This window comes from Phyllostomus hastatus, unplaced genomic scaffold (genome assembly GCF_019186645.2).
Source record: "Phyllostomus hastatus isolate PE091 unplaced genomic scaffold, TTU_PhHast_1.1 phas_contig_16, whole genome shotgun sequence".
NCBI classification, from domain to species: Eukaryota; Metazoa; Chordata; class Mammalia; order Chiroptera; family Phyllostomidae; genus Phyllostomus; species Phyllostomus hastatus.
Window position 1 is genome coordinate 10,548,870 of NW_025333643.1, and position 16,565 is coordinate 10,565,434.

Genomic DNA, 16,565 nt, shown 5'->3' on the forward strand with positions numbered 1-16,565 from the left:
GTGTGTCTTCACATAATAAGCAAGGAGTCTTTTTCCCCCCCCAAAGAAGTTGACTGATTTTTAAAGTTTGAATAGCATAGATCTTTCCTGATGTGAGACATTGGGACTCTGTTGTGACAAAGCACCATGCTTCTGGCACTTTGAGTTTTTAATATGCTCTTTGCTGTAGGGGATAAAAAAAGTTTTCCTGAACCTTTTTAGGTTTTGTGGCTGGTCTGAAAATTAAACTGACAAAGCTTAACAGGAGAAAAGCATACCAATTTATTTAATATAAGTTTTGTGTGACACAAAAACCTTCGTAAGGAAATGAAGACCCAAATAAACTGTTAAATTTGAGTGTATTTGTGCCAGGTTTGATGAAGGGTGGGAAGTCATGGACAGATAGGAAGGGACGAAGAGTATGAGCTAAGTGTAGCCGACGAGGAGAAACTTAGCAGGGCCTGTTTGTTCAGACTCCTCTGAATGTCCCTTTATTTTCTGAGCTAAGACTGCCGCTCCTTTCCTCTGGGTATAGGAAGGGCCCTCATGTGAGGGTCTATTGATCTGCTTTAGGGGAAGGTCCTTTCTGCATATGACGTATTGAATGACATGACATATATCTACAGCTTAAAATATTCAATGTGCCAAGGTACCATAATTTGGGGTAGCATGTCCTGAATTACTGCCATAGGAATATTTGTCCTTTACATTGAATATTTATACATGTTATCTCCTTTAATATTCAGCCCAGGACAGGGCAAGAATGTTTATCCTTGTTTCATTTGGGGGAAAAATGGGAGCTCCAATAAGAGAAGTGTTGGACCCTGCCTCTATATAGATACAGCCAGTACCCACCACCTCAGTGTTCATCCACAAGACTGCCCTGACTCACTATCCTGTGCCTCATCTGTGATCTCAGCCCTTTGGCATGCAAGGAATTGCATAGCAAACTGATAAACAAATGCTAATGCACAATACCAGTGGTAGTCCCAGATAATACATATTTTACCTGAGCTACATCACCAACAGCTTTCATGGTGGATGTTTCAGGAAGGTATGAAAGATGGTTTTATGCTCAGATAATGGAGCTGGATTGTGAAGAAAGAAAGGAAAAACAAAAACTTTGATGTCAATAAAATTTTGTTAGATAGCAGGGAAATTTTGGGAACTATATTTGGAAGTCACTCATGATTGATGTAATTCTTAATTTTGTGACTGAGCTTTCTCTGCCTGGAGCTGGCCAAAGGCTCCCTTGTCTCTTGCTCCTTCACTGCCGAACAACTCCACACATTCACTCACACAGGACTGGACTTTGGAAGATCTCTTTCTGGCTTCTCCGCTCAAAAGGTGGGACAAACAAAGCCAAGGTGCTATGATGCATGATGCTTCCACGGTAAGAGTCAGCTCTGGATATCGGGCTGGTGATACAGTCTGTGGAATGTCCAGGATCTTTCCTTTTTTTAAAATGAAATATAATTGACATATAACATTATATTGGTTTCAGGTGTGCAATAAAATGATTTCGTATTTGTATATATTGTGAAAAATCACCACAATAGGTCAAATTAACATCTGTCACACATAGTTACAATTTTTTCTAGAGGTGAGAACCTTTAAAATTTCTTCTTTTAGTAACTTTCAAATATTATTAACTGTAGTCAAATATTATATTTCAAGTATTTTAACTACAGTCACCATGCTGTACATTACATCTCCGTGGTTTATTTATTTTCTAACTGGAAGTTTGTACTCTTTGACCACCTTCACCCACCTCCCATCCCTACCTGTGGCAACTACCAGTCTGTTCTCTGTATATATCTGTTAGTTCATTTTTTAAACTTACAAGTGAGATCATAAGGGATTTGTCTTTCTCTGTCTTATTTCACTCAGCATAAGGCCCTCGAGGTCCATCTATGTTGCTGCAAATGGCAAGATTTCCTTCTTTTTATGGCTGAATAATATTTCATTTATATACCACATTTTCTTTATGCATTCATTCACTGATGCTTAGGTTGCTTCCTTTACTTTTTTTCTTAGTGTTTCTCTGCTTATTAGAATTTCCATCAAGTAGTTAGGAGTTGGGAATGGAGATGAGAAGAAGGGAAACTAGCAACATGGAGCAGTATATGGTACTGTTAGCCAAGGCTGAGTGCCAGCTGAGGGCACTCAGGGAAGCCATTGTGAGAAGGCAGGACTGGACTGATCCTTGGTGAGGGAGAACAGCAGGATAGGCTAAGATGATAGGAGAAGATGCCAACTTCTTTCTTTTTCTACATTTTTTATTACAGAGAAAATCATGGATTTTCTTTGCAGTTACATTCGTGAGTACTGTTTCTTGAAGCATTCTTGGAAATAGAGTTCTCCTTTCCTCCCACTTGGTGTGTAATGCTAAAGCTGTATCTTTAAGATGCTCACCATCTGAGCATTCTAAATCAGAAAGCCAAACAATAACATCAGTCTTCACTCTACCACCTGATAGCTGGTACTTTGGGAGAAGTCATTTAACTCCTCTGGATCTGTTTTCTCACTGCAAAACATAGGGTTAATAATACCTACTTTGAGGAAATGTGGGCAAATTAACTAACAGTACCTTACACAATAACGATCAATAACAAGGCTCTGTTCTCTCCTCATGGGCCATAAATGATAGATTTGTGTGATCAGCCTGGTTCCTGGTGGCATGTGAGGAACATGATGCCTCTGCTGAACTGCTTGTCTCTGGAATTTGGGTCAGCCTTCTTGGAAGCCCCCAAAGACCCTCATTCCTGTCTGGGATGGATCCTGGTGCCACAGTTCACAATTCCTGATACATCGGCATCCATAACCCTCAAAAGCTCTGGGACACATGCTAGCTGTCAAGAGGATTAAAGGACAGCAGAGTTTAGGACTGAAAAGTGCTGAGGCCAGGCATATATGTTAAAAAGTGAAGACATTTGTTAGCCAAAGACAAGTGCATACTGCCAGGTAATCAAAGTTTCCAGGTGAGCTAATTTAGCACAGAGCTACAGTAATATATGCATTTTTCTTGCATATATTTCCCTGGGTGGCCTTCTATATAATCCTACAGTAGTGCAGTCAGATGGGGCAAATACTCTGGTTAAACTTGCTCTCTGCTAGAAGACAGAGAGAGACCTCTGTGCTCTATTAATTAGAACATTGTACTGGGAAAGTGGTTAGCATGGGGGAGGATGTGGTTTTGGAGATTGTTCTAAGCCTAGAAATTGAAGGAAAAAGGAGGTTTCATGGCCACAGGCCCCCAAGCAACATAAATAACATCACTTTAAAAGCTAAATGCAATTTCAGAGTGATTCAGGCACACACCTATAAGTCCTTATGCTTCAGGTTTCTATTGAATTAATATTAACCAATGTCACCCCAAAAATTTAATTAAAAAGTTTAAAATAAGAATGATAATAACAAATGACAAAATGTTTCCAGGCAGAGAAACAGATCTAAGGCAAAAAATCCCCCCAAACCCCCAAAAGGTAAAACCATCTGTTTTAACATTTGCTGCTAACCCCGGAAGGGAAGGGCTTTGGTGACTCTGAGGAATTGCTTCTCCTGGGCAACCGCCTTCTGTATGGCAAGGTTGCCGTCTCCCCAGTCCACAGCCGCTTCTGTTTTCTGGTTCTTGTTCCAGCACTTAGTGAGTCAGTAGACAGGGACTGGATTCACGTTGAAGAAAGTGTTTATCCTTTGGCAGATGAGGTTAGGGTTGGTGTTGGGGACAGAGCCTTAGCTTAGAGAAGCTCTTAAAGGTGAGAAAATGTTATTATTGTTACTATCCTCTTCCCGTCTTTTTCTCACCTTATCATTAAATAGTGATAAAAGGGTCACTCTTTTGAAAAGTTTGAAAATAAGCTTTTAATGTTTTATGCAGCTGATTAAACTCTTGTTCAGAGTGGCTTTGAACTAGAAAGTTGGGTGGTGGAAAGGGAAATTAAAAGTAGTTTTAACTATGTGAGGAAAAAATTTGACACAGTCCTTTACTGTTATTTAATTATCGTGTTATATGCAGACTCCATTTTAATTGGGTACTGAGCCTGCATAAGGAGATGTCCTAAGGCAGCTCAGAAAAAGATCCCCTAATTAGTGTAGAGGATTGTAAGGGTGGAAGAAGAAAGGATTTTCTTTATGGAGTGTTTTTGACCACCCAAAAGCCAAAGGTTAAACTTTCTGTGCTCCTGAGGTTCATCATATTTCTAGAGTTAATGATTAATTGATGTTGTGTTGAAGCCTCTGTTCTGTTGATTTCTCCCCTTCATATCCAAAGTCTGGATGTTTGTTTTGTTTGGTTTTGTTTTCAGTGTAAGTAAAGACCCACACATCAAGTTATCACTGAATAATCCTAGGTCAAACTTTATTTCAATATCTTTTTTGTTGAAAACTTATTTTCAATGGGAGCTTCAATTTAATTCTGTTGCTTTAAAAACATTTGAAACAAAATATATCAGGGTTTTCAGAATACCTGTTGGACTTACATTGAGTTATCCTTAAACAACCAGTCAGGTTGAGAAGATTTGGCATATACATGTTAAAAGCTTCAGTGAATTAAAAGCATGTTGTGGCACTGACTGAAATGTTGCAGGGATGCCTGGGTGAGTGAAATCGGGACATGAACACATGACAGCAGTGGTTTCTAACCTGGGGCCTGTGACTGGCTGTAGAAGTCCTGGGAAGGCCCTGGGACGAGAGGCAAGAGTTTGCATGTCTGTGCTTCTGCCTCAGGGGAGGATTTGTGGCTTTCACCCAATTTTCAAAAGGGGTCATGTGCCCCCAAAAGATTAAGAGCCCAAAACATTTGAAAATGCTCAGTACATTGGACTAAGTTTTGAAAATTTGATAAAAAGGATCTTTTCAGAGCACCTATACCTTCTCTTTCCATATGAAAAATTTAGAATGTTATAAATATTATAAGATGTACTACTTAACATGCTATTAAGAATTTTAAGCCCCAATTCAATGGTTATAAAAAGTATTTCACAAGTAGAGAAGTTATTTAATAAAAAGAGACTTCGTGGTTTAGGATGTTGGTTGGTCTTAATAGTTTAAATGGAAATTTTCCTGAGAACTGGAGGATGGGAGCTGTAGTGCTGTGGGTGGAAAATGTTACCTGAATGCCACTGGGAGGCGCTGTGGCACAGGGAGTGAAAGGGACCCAGCATCTACTATTCCTCAGCTTTCAACTTCATAAGACCTTGGACTGGTCATTTAATCCTACTCCAGGTCAGTTTTGCTATCTGCAAAATGAGATCTGTTCTCAATGTGCTTCAATGAGATGAAGGTATGACACATATCAAAGAGTTTTTTATTTAAAAAGTGCACTGTGGCTATTAAATATGTTGGTAAAGATTGCCAAGATATATTAAGTATAAAGATTAAGGTGCAGAATAGTAATTATAGTATAGTGCTTTTTTGTGTATGAGTTTTTATTAAAAATTTATTGCTGATAATATATTATTATTATTATTATTATCTAGAAAAATAAAACACTGGTTAGGGAATTCAGAATGGGGAGTCAGGCTTCTACTTCATTAAATATATTCACAGGGCTATCTGGGCAATGGGATTATGGGCTGTTTTTATTTTTATTATTTTCTCTTTAAAAACTAAAATTAATTGTTTAAATTAAAATCAAAGACCCTTGGGAAAATGGGTGCTTCATAGATGTTAGGGAGGATGATTATGAATGAAGAATAACCATGGCTGATTTCAAGCCTGGTCATAGAAAGGAGGGTATTTTCAGCAAGATTCTTCCCAAGGAGGAGGAAACCCCAAATTCACGTATGCAGGTCCCTTAAATAGAACCAACTCAGAGACAGTTTTCCTCTCTAAAAAACCTATGCCCTTGGCTGTGATAATTGTGCTGGACTTATTTGCAGGTAACTGCCTAATGCCCGGGCTAGAGCTTCTGTCCCCTCTCCCAGATGTTTTCCCTTTCTAATTAATCATGCTCTCATCAGAATACAAAACTCCGCTAACGCCTGCCATTTTCAGAAAACCCCCCACTGGCCCCACGTTCTTTCTTACTGCTGCCCCCTATCTCTGCTTCCCTTTACTGGCTTCTCTAAAGAGTAGTCTGCACTTGCTCTCCTCAGGTCCTCTCCTCCCATTCGCGCTTTCAGCTTTTTTGTTTGTTCGTTTGTGTTTTGGTGATGTGTTTTAAACTGATGTAACAGCCCAGAGAGAAGAGTAGAATGAACCCTCATATACGTCTCCCCCAGCTTTAGCATGATTAACCATGATCAATCATTGATCATGGCTAATTTTGTTTTACCTGTATCCTTATCCACATCTCCTTTTTCGTACTCTGAAGTGAATTCCATATACCGTCACTTTAGTACTCTCAAAATAATAATTTGGTTCCCTAGCATCTCCTAATCTGATCTTGAGTTATTTTTGTGACTTTTTCACAAAAAAGCATCATTATGAACTAATGTATTTAAACATATTGGATGAGTTTCAATCCATTGTAGTTGTTATGCACACCGATGCTCAGATTTTCCCGTTCCCACTGCCTCTAAACTTACTCCAGTGATGCCCACCACTCTTGTCAATGTTACCACTGGCCTCCACCTCCCAAGACCCCACAGTCAATTCAGTTCATTTAAAATTTTAAAATAATTAGTTCACATACTATAATATTCACCCTTTTAAAGTATACAATTCAGTGAGTTTTTTTAGTTTATTCACAAAGTTGTACAGTCATCACCACCCTCTAATCCCAGAACATTTTCATCACCTCTCCCCCAAAACCTCAGGCCCATTAGCAGTTACTCCTCATTTTCCCCTCCCTCGCTTCTCCTCACCATTCACCCACTTTCTGTCTCTAAGGATTTGTGTGTCCTGGACATTTTATACAAATGGAGTTATACAAGATGTGGCCTTTTGGCAGCTGGCAGATCAGGCAATACCACATTTCTGTGCAGCTAAACCATGAGTAACAACTGGGGAGCAAGACAGACCATGCAACCTAGGGTTCCAGTGTGGGGAAGTAAAGCCTCAAAACCTCTGGCTGTAAATACCTGTGAAAGTTTCAGTGGTGGGAGACACTCCCAGCTTCCCAGTAGAGTTCTTTGGAGAGACTCACAGGGTCCTAGGATGTACACAAACCCACCCACCTGGAATCAGCACCAGAAGGGCCCAATTTACTAGTGGGTATTGGGGGAAGTGACTGAAAGCTGACCCAGGGCTGAACAGGTGGCATTGTTCCCTCTTGGACCTCCCCCCCACATATAGCACCACAACGCAGCAATGTGGGTTGCCACACCCTGACAAATACCTAAGGCTCTGCCCCTTACAATGTAACTGTCTTGCTGAGATCAAGAAATATAGCCCCAATGAAAGAACAAACAAAACTCCAAAAATAGGACTTAGCAATGAAGAGACAGCCACCTATCAGGTGCAGAGTTCAAAACACTAGTAATCAGGATGCTCACAGAAATGGTTGAGTATGGTCAAAAAATGGAGGAAAAAGTGAATGCTATGCAAAGTGAAATAAAGAAAAATATACAGAGAACCAATGGTGAAAGGAAGGAAACCAGGACTCAAATCAACAGTTTGGACAAGAAGGAGGAAATAAGAATTCAAAAAAATGAGGAGAGGCTTAGGAACCTCTGGAACAACTTTAAATATTCCAACATCTGAATCATAGGGGTGCCAGAAGGAGAAGAACAACAGCAAGAAATTGAAAACTTATTTGAAAATAAAATGAAGGAGAACTTCCCCAATCTGTCAAAGGAAATAGACTTCCAGGAAGTTCAGGAAGCTCAGAGAGTCCCAAAGAAGTTGGACTCAAGGAGGAACACACTAAGGCACATCATAATTCCATTAGCCAAGATTAAAGATAAGGAGAGAATCTTAAAAGCAGCAAGAGAAAAGGAGACAGTTATCTACAACAGAGTTCCCATAAGACTATCAGCTAATTTTTCAAAGGAAACCTTCCAAGCAAGAAGGGACTGGAAAGAAGTACTCAAAGTCATGAAAGGTAAGGACCTACATCCAAGATTGCTCTATCCAGCAAAGCTCTCATTTAGAATGAAAGGGCAGATAAGTGCTTCCCAGATAAGGTCAAGTTAAAGGAGTTCATCATCACCAAGCCCTTAATATATGAAATGTTAAAGGGACTTATCTAAGAAAAAGAAGATCAAAACTATGAACAGTAAAATGACAACAAACTCATAACTATCAACAACTGAACCTAAAAAATAAAAACAAAAATGAACTAAGTAAACAACTAGAGCAGGAATAGAATCACAGAAGTAGAGATGACATGGAGGGTTATCAATGGGGAGGGGGAGGGAGGAGAATGGGGAAAAAGATACAGAGAATAAGAAGCATAAATGGTAGGTACAAAATAGAGAGGGAGAAGTTAAGAATAGTATAGGAAATGGAGGAGCAAAAGAACTTATATGTATGACCCATGGACATGAACTAAGGTGGGGGAATGCTGATGGGAAGGGGGCTGCAGGGCAGAGGGGAATAAAGGGGAGAAAAAAAATGGGACAACTGTAATAGCATAATCAATAAAATATATTTTAAAAAGATGTGGCCTTTTGCTATTAGTTTGTTTTACTTACCATAATGTTTTCAAGGTTTATCAACATTGTGGCATGAATCATGAGACCTCATCCTGACCATGAGGAACATTTGATGTGATTGACTTCTTTGTCCTTTTGGCTTCTGCAGCTCTTTCTCCTTCCCTCCCTCCCTCCCTCCCTTCTTTCCTTCCTTCCTGTTAATAAATTTTTATTGAAGGAAGTGTACCTGTTCTGATTCCTTCCACTACCTGAATTCCTCCCAAGTTTGAGCCTTAATCCTTTTTAAAGTAATTTTTGCTCAATCCAGTTTTTATGTCCGTCAGTCCACAGCTCTTTTAGTTGAGCTCCTTTGACCTCCACTTGAATGTGGTCATACTTCAGAAATTCCCCACCTGTAATTGTTGGGACCCAATTTCCTCAAGCAATTTACTTTAGGGCCTTAGAATTTAAATAGTAAGAAGTACATTGCTATTTTGGCAGATGATGTAAGATATATTATTTCTTAATTGTTTCTAAAATTGAAAAGTCTTTTCGAATCCAGTTTTTACTCATTGAGCCGAGCAAAAATGTTACAGGTCTCACTGTCACCACTGCAATAAAATTACTGTGATGGAAGCACAACCTGTGTCTCAATGTAGTACTGGAGCACCCTCTTTATTATGTGCCTCCTACTTCACTGGCTACCTCTCTCATTCTCCTCCAGTGCTCCCTCCTTTTCTTTCAGCCTTCCTAATACTGGTGAGCCTCGGGACTCAGGCATCAGAACTCTTCTCTTCTTTACCCTCATTCCAGAGGGGCCCTCATCCAGTCTCATGGGTTTTCATCCCAGACATATGCCATCAACTCCTGAATTTATATCCCCAGCCCAGGTCTTTATTCTTCACCTCTTCTTGGATGTCAATATGTGTTACAAAAACAACATGTCCAAAGTGGACTCCTGAGTCACCACAACCCCCTGCTTTCCAATTTGTTTCTCCTATAGCCACCCTTCAATCTAGACAACCAAAAACTTTGTCGTCAAGCTTAACTTGACTTCTCTTATCCCTCACTGCATCTATCAGCAAATCCTGCTGGACTTTACTTCAAAAATGTGTTCAGAATCTAGTTTCTTCTCATTGTCTTCATAGCTATGCCCCCTTGACTGAGTTCCCATTCAACTTGTTGGATAAGTGCAATAAGCTCCTGATTGGTGTCCCTGCTACCACCCCTCTGCAGAATATTCTAAGCAGCTTGAGGGCTCACTTTAAAATGTAAGGCATATCATATGTCTCTTCTGCCCAAAATTGTTGTGGATTCCCGTGTTGGTCAGAATAAGAGCCAAAGTTCTTACAGTGTTCTATTGATTCTTACAAGCCCTATGTGATGTGTCTTCCCCTCACCCCATCACACTTACCTTCTGCTACTTTCTACCTTGATTTCCACACTGGTTTGCTTGCTATTCCTCTTATACAACACACATTGTTCTCACCTCAAGGCCTGTTTTACTCTGTTCTTTCTACCTAGAATGCTCTTTTTCAATCCTTCATCTTTCAGTTCTGTTTATATATCATCTAATCAAGGAAGATCGCTCGGACCACAGTATTTACAATAGCAACTTGTACCCAACCCTTTCCCCACATTTCCTGTGCCACTTTCTCTGCTTTTCTTTTTTCCAGAGTACTAATCCACTGATATACATACACAAGTATATGCCTCCACGTGTGCGTACATTTGCACCTATACATACCATATGCACACACTTTCCACCTATGCATATATATGCATACATTTTCACCTGTGAATACACACATGCACATATATGTGCACACTTTCCACCTACACATGCATGTATACCTACTTGTTTACTAGTTTATTTTCCTATCAACTGTCTTCCCCAGTAGAATGTAAGCTTGTGGATGCTGGAACTTACTTTTGCTCTCTACTGTATTCCCAGTACATAGAATCATGCCTGGCATGTCATAGGCTCTCAATATATGTTAATTGAATGAGTGAATGCATTTTCTACATACTTCTTCCTCCCATAACCCCTCCCTTTGAGACAAGTGGCAAGAGCAGAAATTTTAAAGCATTATTTAGTTTGCCTTCTGACTGATGTGAAATGGTAGGGGCCTTCTGTTTTCCTTCTAAAACTTTGGCTGGTGAGGGATGACAGTCCCTCTGAACTGTGGGCTCACAGTGATTCCAACTGGACAGTGAGCACATCTTTCCCCCCTTTGGTCTCCCACAGCATCCGTGAGGAGTCAGCATTTATACCCATCCGTGAGCCTGGCACAGAGCCTTTCTTCCCTCCAGATGTATGGATGCTTGGCTTTTGTGGAGATGCCAAACAAACAAAGGAAGATTATTTTTTGGGCTGGGAATTACTTCCAAAAGCCAGTTCTGGTAGAAGTATTATCACAAAGGTTAGCACACCCAAATAGCTTGAAAACTGGCTCGAATAATTCTGCTTGCTACAAATAGAGATGAAAAGAAATTCTAAATGTAGTCCCAAATATTAGACTTTCAGAATCAGAAGGGCATTTCCCTCCTTCCCTCCCCTCCCTTTCTCTCTCCTTCCTTCTTTCTTTCCTCAAATAGAACATCATGGGCCAGAGAAATGAGGCAAATCTACAGGATTACACAGGTAACTGAAGAATCAGAGCTCGAACTCAGGTTTCCTAATTCTGACTCTTTTGAATACATTTTGCTGCCTTCCCAGTAAACAAGAAAATAATCAGAGAAGTGCTCAGTTGAATATCTTGGAGAAGTTAACTGCTTGGCTCTCAAAAAGCTCAGTGCCAGTGGAGAAGTAGCTAGAGTATCACCTAAGAGATGGAAAAATAAACATTTCTTGGTCTTTACCCACTCTAAAGTTTCTTGTTTATCTTTCTAATCCTGTAGATTTCTCTCAAGGCTATTATTTATCTTCAGCTCAAATCATTATTTGCTCATTTGCTTGCATAGAGCGTATGTCCTTCTATGGCAAGAGGGGACAGAGAGGGTCAAAAGAAAAATGTGTTATTTTAAAAATTACTACAAATAATTTTAATGTGCATTAAACATGGAAAAATAACAACAGCTAACATTCATTGAGCTTACAATGTGTGACACATACAATTATTATATTTTATACATTGTCATATCTAATCCTTATAACCTATAAGGTAAATACTGTTATCATCTCCATATTACAGAGGCAAAACTGAGGCTTGGAAAGATTAGGAAACTGGGATTGGTTTATGTTCAGTCTTAAAATATATTATTAATATATCAATAGACAGTTTTCCTGCCACTCACATACCCTTTGTCTCTCTATGCTTAGTGGGTATGGAATTGTATCAGTCTATACAAAGTTTTCTGTTTTTTTTTCATGTTAATGGTTTCTAGTGGTAGAACAATATATTTATATAGATTTGGGTAAACAACTAATTATAGATAAATATATAGAACACATGCATAATTTGGAACACTGTTTTTCAATCAGGACACACAGATTTTCCAAAGGTGCTCCTTAGACATGTCAGTTCCAGAATTTGAATCCAGTAGGAATGATTTACAGCATAAAATATTATGCTATGGAGGATGAAACTAAAATATATCTTGTGTTTTCTTTATATTTTTGTGATCCTTACAATAAGGAAGGTTTGGCATGATAGTTGTCTTACATGAATAAAAACATGATTTAATAAAATGGTATTTTACAAAGCTATAAAACTCTTAACATGAAAAACAAGTATGACTCTTCATGATGGTGGGGCAGATATAGGTTTACAGTTGTAAGTACATGAAAGAATGTTTATTCTTGTATTATTTATTATTTGTATCATTTTCCATACAAACAACTGTAACCCATCCTGTGTGACATCCAAAGCATAAGCAACAAAGGAAAAAACAGATAAATTGAACTTTTTCAAAATTACAAACTTCTCTGCATCAAATGGCACTATCAAGAAAGTAAGAAGACAACCCACAGGATGGGAGAAAACATTTGCAAATCTTTTTTGTATAAAGACCCCTTGATGCAACAGTGGAAAGACAAACAATCCAATTTAAAAATAAGCAGAGGACATTTCCCTAAATAGACATACAAATGGCCAATAAGAACATTAAAAGGTGCTCAACATCATTAGCCACTAGGAAAATAAGTCAAAATCACAATGAGATACTGCTTCATACCCACTAGGATGGCTATAATAACAATAATAACAATAATAATGAAAATAAGTGTTGGTGAGGATATGGAGAAATTGGAACCATCATACATTACTGGTAGGGATATAAAATTCTGCTGTCCCTTTGGAAAGAAGACTGGCAGTGTCTCAAGATGTTAGAGTTACTATGTGACCGAACAATTCCATTTCCAGGTATATGCCCAAGAGAATTGAGAGCATATGTTTTCATATGAAAACAGGTATACAAGAACTTGTACATGAATGCTCATAGCAGCATTATTAATGGCCAAAAGGAGGAAACAACCCAAATGTCCACCAGCTGATCAGGGGATAAACAAAATGTGCTGCATGCATACAATGCAATATTATTTAGCCATAACAAGGAATAAAATACTGGTGGATACTGCAAAATGGATGAACCTTGAAAATAATATTCTAAGTGAGAGAAGCCAGACAGGTAAGGCCACATACCATATAACTTCATTTAGGTGTGTTGTCCAGAACAGGCAAATTTACAGAAACTGAAAGTAGATTGGTGGTTACCAGGAAATGGGGGGACAGAGGAATTAGGAGTAACTGCTAACAGATAATGGGGTTTCTCTTTGGTGTGATGGAAATGTTCTGTAATTAGATAACAGTGAAAATTGTACAAGTCTGTGAACATACTGCTGAATTATACATTTACAAATGAATAAAATGGTGAATTTTATGTTATGTAAATTTTATCTCAGTTAAAAATGGCATTTTACAAGATTTCAGTGATATCTATATTTGAATAGCTAATTTAAATTAAATTTCTTTGCTCTTTATTGCAAGCAAACTTTATTTATTTTTATATTCTTTTCTGGTTTGATTTTGAGGCAACACCAGGTTGGGGTGGGGCATCAGCTTCCAGAGTTTTATCAGGACCTGTACTCTGGTTGTTTTGCTTCAACTTCTTTTTTTAATGTATTGAATTTATTGGGGTGACATTGGTTAATAAAATTATAGGTTTCAGGTGTACAATTAATTCTACAATACACCATCTGTGTATTGTATGGTGTGTTCACCACCCCTGCCTAACTTCTGACCAGCTAGTTTTATTGCTCCACCTTCAGAAGGTAAGGAAAAACCTGGTCATTACGAAAACTGGGTCCATCGGATGGCAAAACATTTGATGAATTTAACCTAAAAATCTAGCTGGGAATTGGACTTTTAGGAGTTAGGATTATGGTTGATTTTGGTGGGGAGAGGAGATGATAATGGCTCGGAAGGAAACACAAGGGTGGTTCCTGCATGCTGGACACTGGTTACAAGGGTGTGTTCAATTTGTGAAAATTCACCTGTGTATAGGCACCATTCTGAGTGTTGACTGTACTTCAATAACAAGTAAACAAGTCAGTTTAGCCTCCGATATTTAGCCACAGTCACTTAAGCAGGGACCAGAATTCACTGAACTGACCTGCTGACTTAGATATGACACCTAGCCATGGCTATTCTAAAAGTTTCTGTTTCCATGAACAGTACTCTCTCAGTTCATTAAAATTGGACTGCATTAAACTATTAAACAGTTGGTTTCAAGAGCAAGGTCATGGCTGCCCTGTGGCTCCTGAGCATTGGAACTACTAGACTGTAATCCCTGTGGATGAGGTGACTCTTGAAGTCCGAGATAGTGCTGTCAGGCAGGTGTGCCCTACACCTTGCTTTGTCATCTGTGTCACACACCCAGAAGCTGCCTAGCATGGTGTGGTAGGGCTCTGCCTGCAGAGCCTCTCCCCACTCCCGGTGAGAATAAGTCTACCAAGACAGGATCTGCTTGGGGAGGAAAGGTCCCAGAAGAAAAGGGCCTTAAGCCTATTCTTTAATGGGCTTTTATTGGGTTTAATTTGCATAGGAATACAGGCAATATACATAAAGCTCATCAATCATTGTCAGGCAGTAATGATCGAACAACAGATAATATTCAAAGAACTATGAGGGCTTATTCTGAGTCAGGGTCTGATAGCCAAAGGGCCATAAAACTTTGGGAAACAAACTCATTTTATGCTTGGACCCTTATCATTTAAATTGATTATATTCTTTTTTTAATGTATTTTATTGATTATGCTATTACAGTTGTCCCATTTCCCCCCTTCTCTCCCCTCCATGCTGTACCCCCTCTCCCATCCACGTTCCCCCCCTTAGTTCATGTCCATGTGTCATACTTATGAGTTCTTTAGCTTCTACATTTCCCGTACTATTCTTGCCCTCCCCCTATCTATTTTCAACCTACATTCTATGCTACTTATTCTCTATACCTTTTCCCCCCTCTCCTCCTCCCACCCCCCCCCCTGCTGCTAGCCCTCCATGTCCCCTCCATTTCTGTGGTTCTGTTCCTGTTCTAGTTGTTTGCTTAGTTTCTTTTGGTTTTGCTTTAGGTGTGGTTGTTAATAATTGTGAGTTTGCTGTCCTTTTACTATACATGTCTTTTTCTTTATCTTCTTTTCTTAGATAAGTCCCTTTAGCATTTCATAAAATAAGGGCTTGGTGATGATGAACTCCTTTAACTTGACCTTGTCTGAGAAGCACTTTATCTTCCCTTCCATTCTAAATGAGAGCTTTGCTGGATAGAGCAATCTGGGATGTAGGTCCTTGTCTTTCATGACTTGGAACATTTCTTTCCAGCCCCTTCTTGCCTGTAAGGTCTCTTTGGAGAAATCAGCTGACAGTCTGATGGGAACTCCTTTGTAGGTGACTGTCCCCTTATCTCTTGCTGCTTCTAGGATTCTCTCCTTCATTTTTACCTTGGCTAATGTAATTATGATGTGCCTTAGTGTGTTTCTTCTTGGGTCCAACTTCTTTGGGGCTCTCTGAGCTTCTTGGATTTCTTGGAAGACTGTTCCCTTTGCCAGATTGGGGAAGTTCTCCTTTATTATTTGTTCAAATACGTGCTCAATTTGTTGCTTTTCTCCTTCCCCTCTGGTATCCCTATAATTTGGATGTTGGAAGGTTTAAAGGTGTCCTGGATGCTCTTAAGCTTTTCCTCGATTTTTTGAATTCTTATTTCATCATGCTTTCCTGCCTGGTTGATTCTATCTTCCTTTTGGTCCACTGTGCTGTTTTGAGACTCAGATTCCTTCCTTTCACTATTGGCTCTCCTTCGCGTATCTTCCTGCATCTCTTTTATGGTAACCTGCATCCTTTCTTCTAAATTGCGCCGAAAATCAACCAATTCCTTGAGCTTTCTGATCACCAGTGTTTTGAACTGTGCATCTAATAGATTGGCTATTTCTTAGTCGCTCAAAAGGATGAGTCCTGGGGGACTGATCTGTTCTGTTGGAAACATGTCTTATGTCTTTCCCTGTCTCTCTCCTCGGTCTGGTCGCTCTTGTTACGGTGGGGGGGTGGAGCCTTAGGTGTTCACCGGGGCTCGGCACCCCAGTCGCTGGATTGTGACGTTATATGTGGGGGCGGGGGCGGGGCGGGGCGGGGGGCGGGGGGCGGGGGCGGGGGCGGGGGCGGGGGCGGGGGCGGGGAACAATGGCGGTAGTTCCGTTCTCCTGGGCTCAGACTCTTCTTTGGGATCCTGGGCTGCGAGCTCTGCCCTGGTCTACAGTCGCTGCCTCACTGGGTCCGCCAGCCGCAGCTTTCGTACTCAGGGATCACTGCTGTGTTCTTGCGCCCCGGATGGCTGTTGCGCCAATTTCGCGCCAAATTTTCCCCGACCTCCGCGCGCCGCCGATCCGCGCCTGCCCCGCGCCCGCCCGGCTTGTCGTCTCCTACCAGTCTGGATGTACGGGTCTACTTCAACTTCTTGGCTGTCCGACTTCCAGTCAGATAAATCCTCTATCAGTTCTGAGTGATATTCTATCTGTAAATTATTGTTGTCTAATCTTGGTTGTGTGAGGAGGTACGGTGCGTCCACCTATTCCTCCAT

The 16,565-nt window shown here is 40.0% G+C and overlaps 1 non-coding gene across 1 annotated transcript; it reads right to left on the reverse strand.

The window, feature by feature from the left end:
- Positions 1 to 9,083: 9,083 nt before the first annotated feature.
- Positions 9,084 to 9,161, reverse strand: LOC123814624. Its single transcript, XR_006784960.1, has one exon. It is a non-coding gene; the product is annotated as a small nucleolar RNA SNORA1 (small nucleolar RNA).
- Positions 9,162 to 16,565: the final 7,404 nt, after the last annotated feature.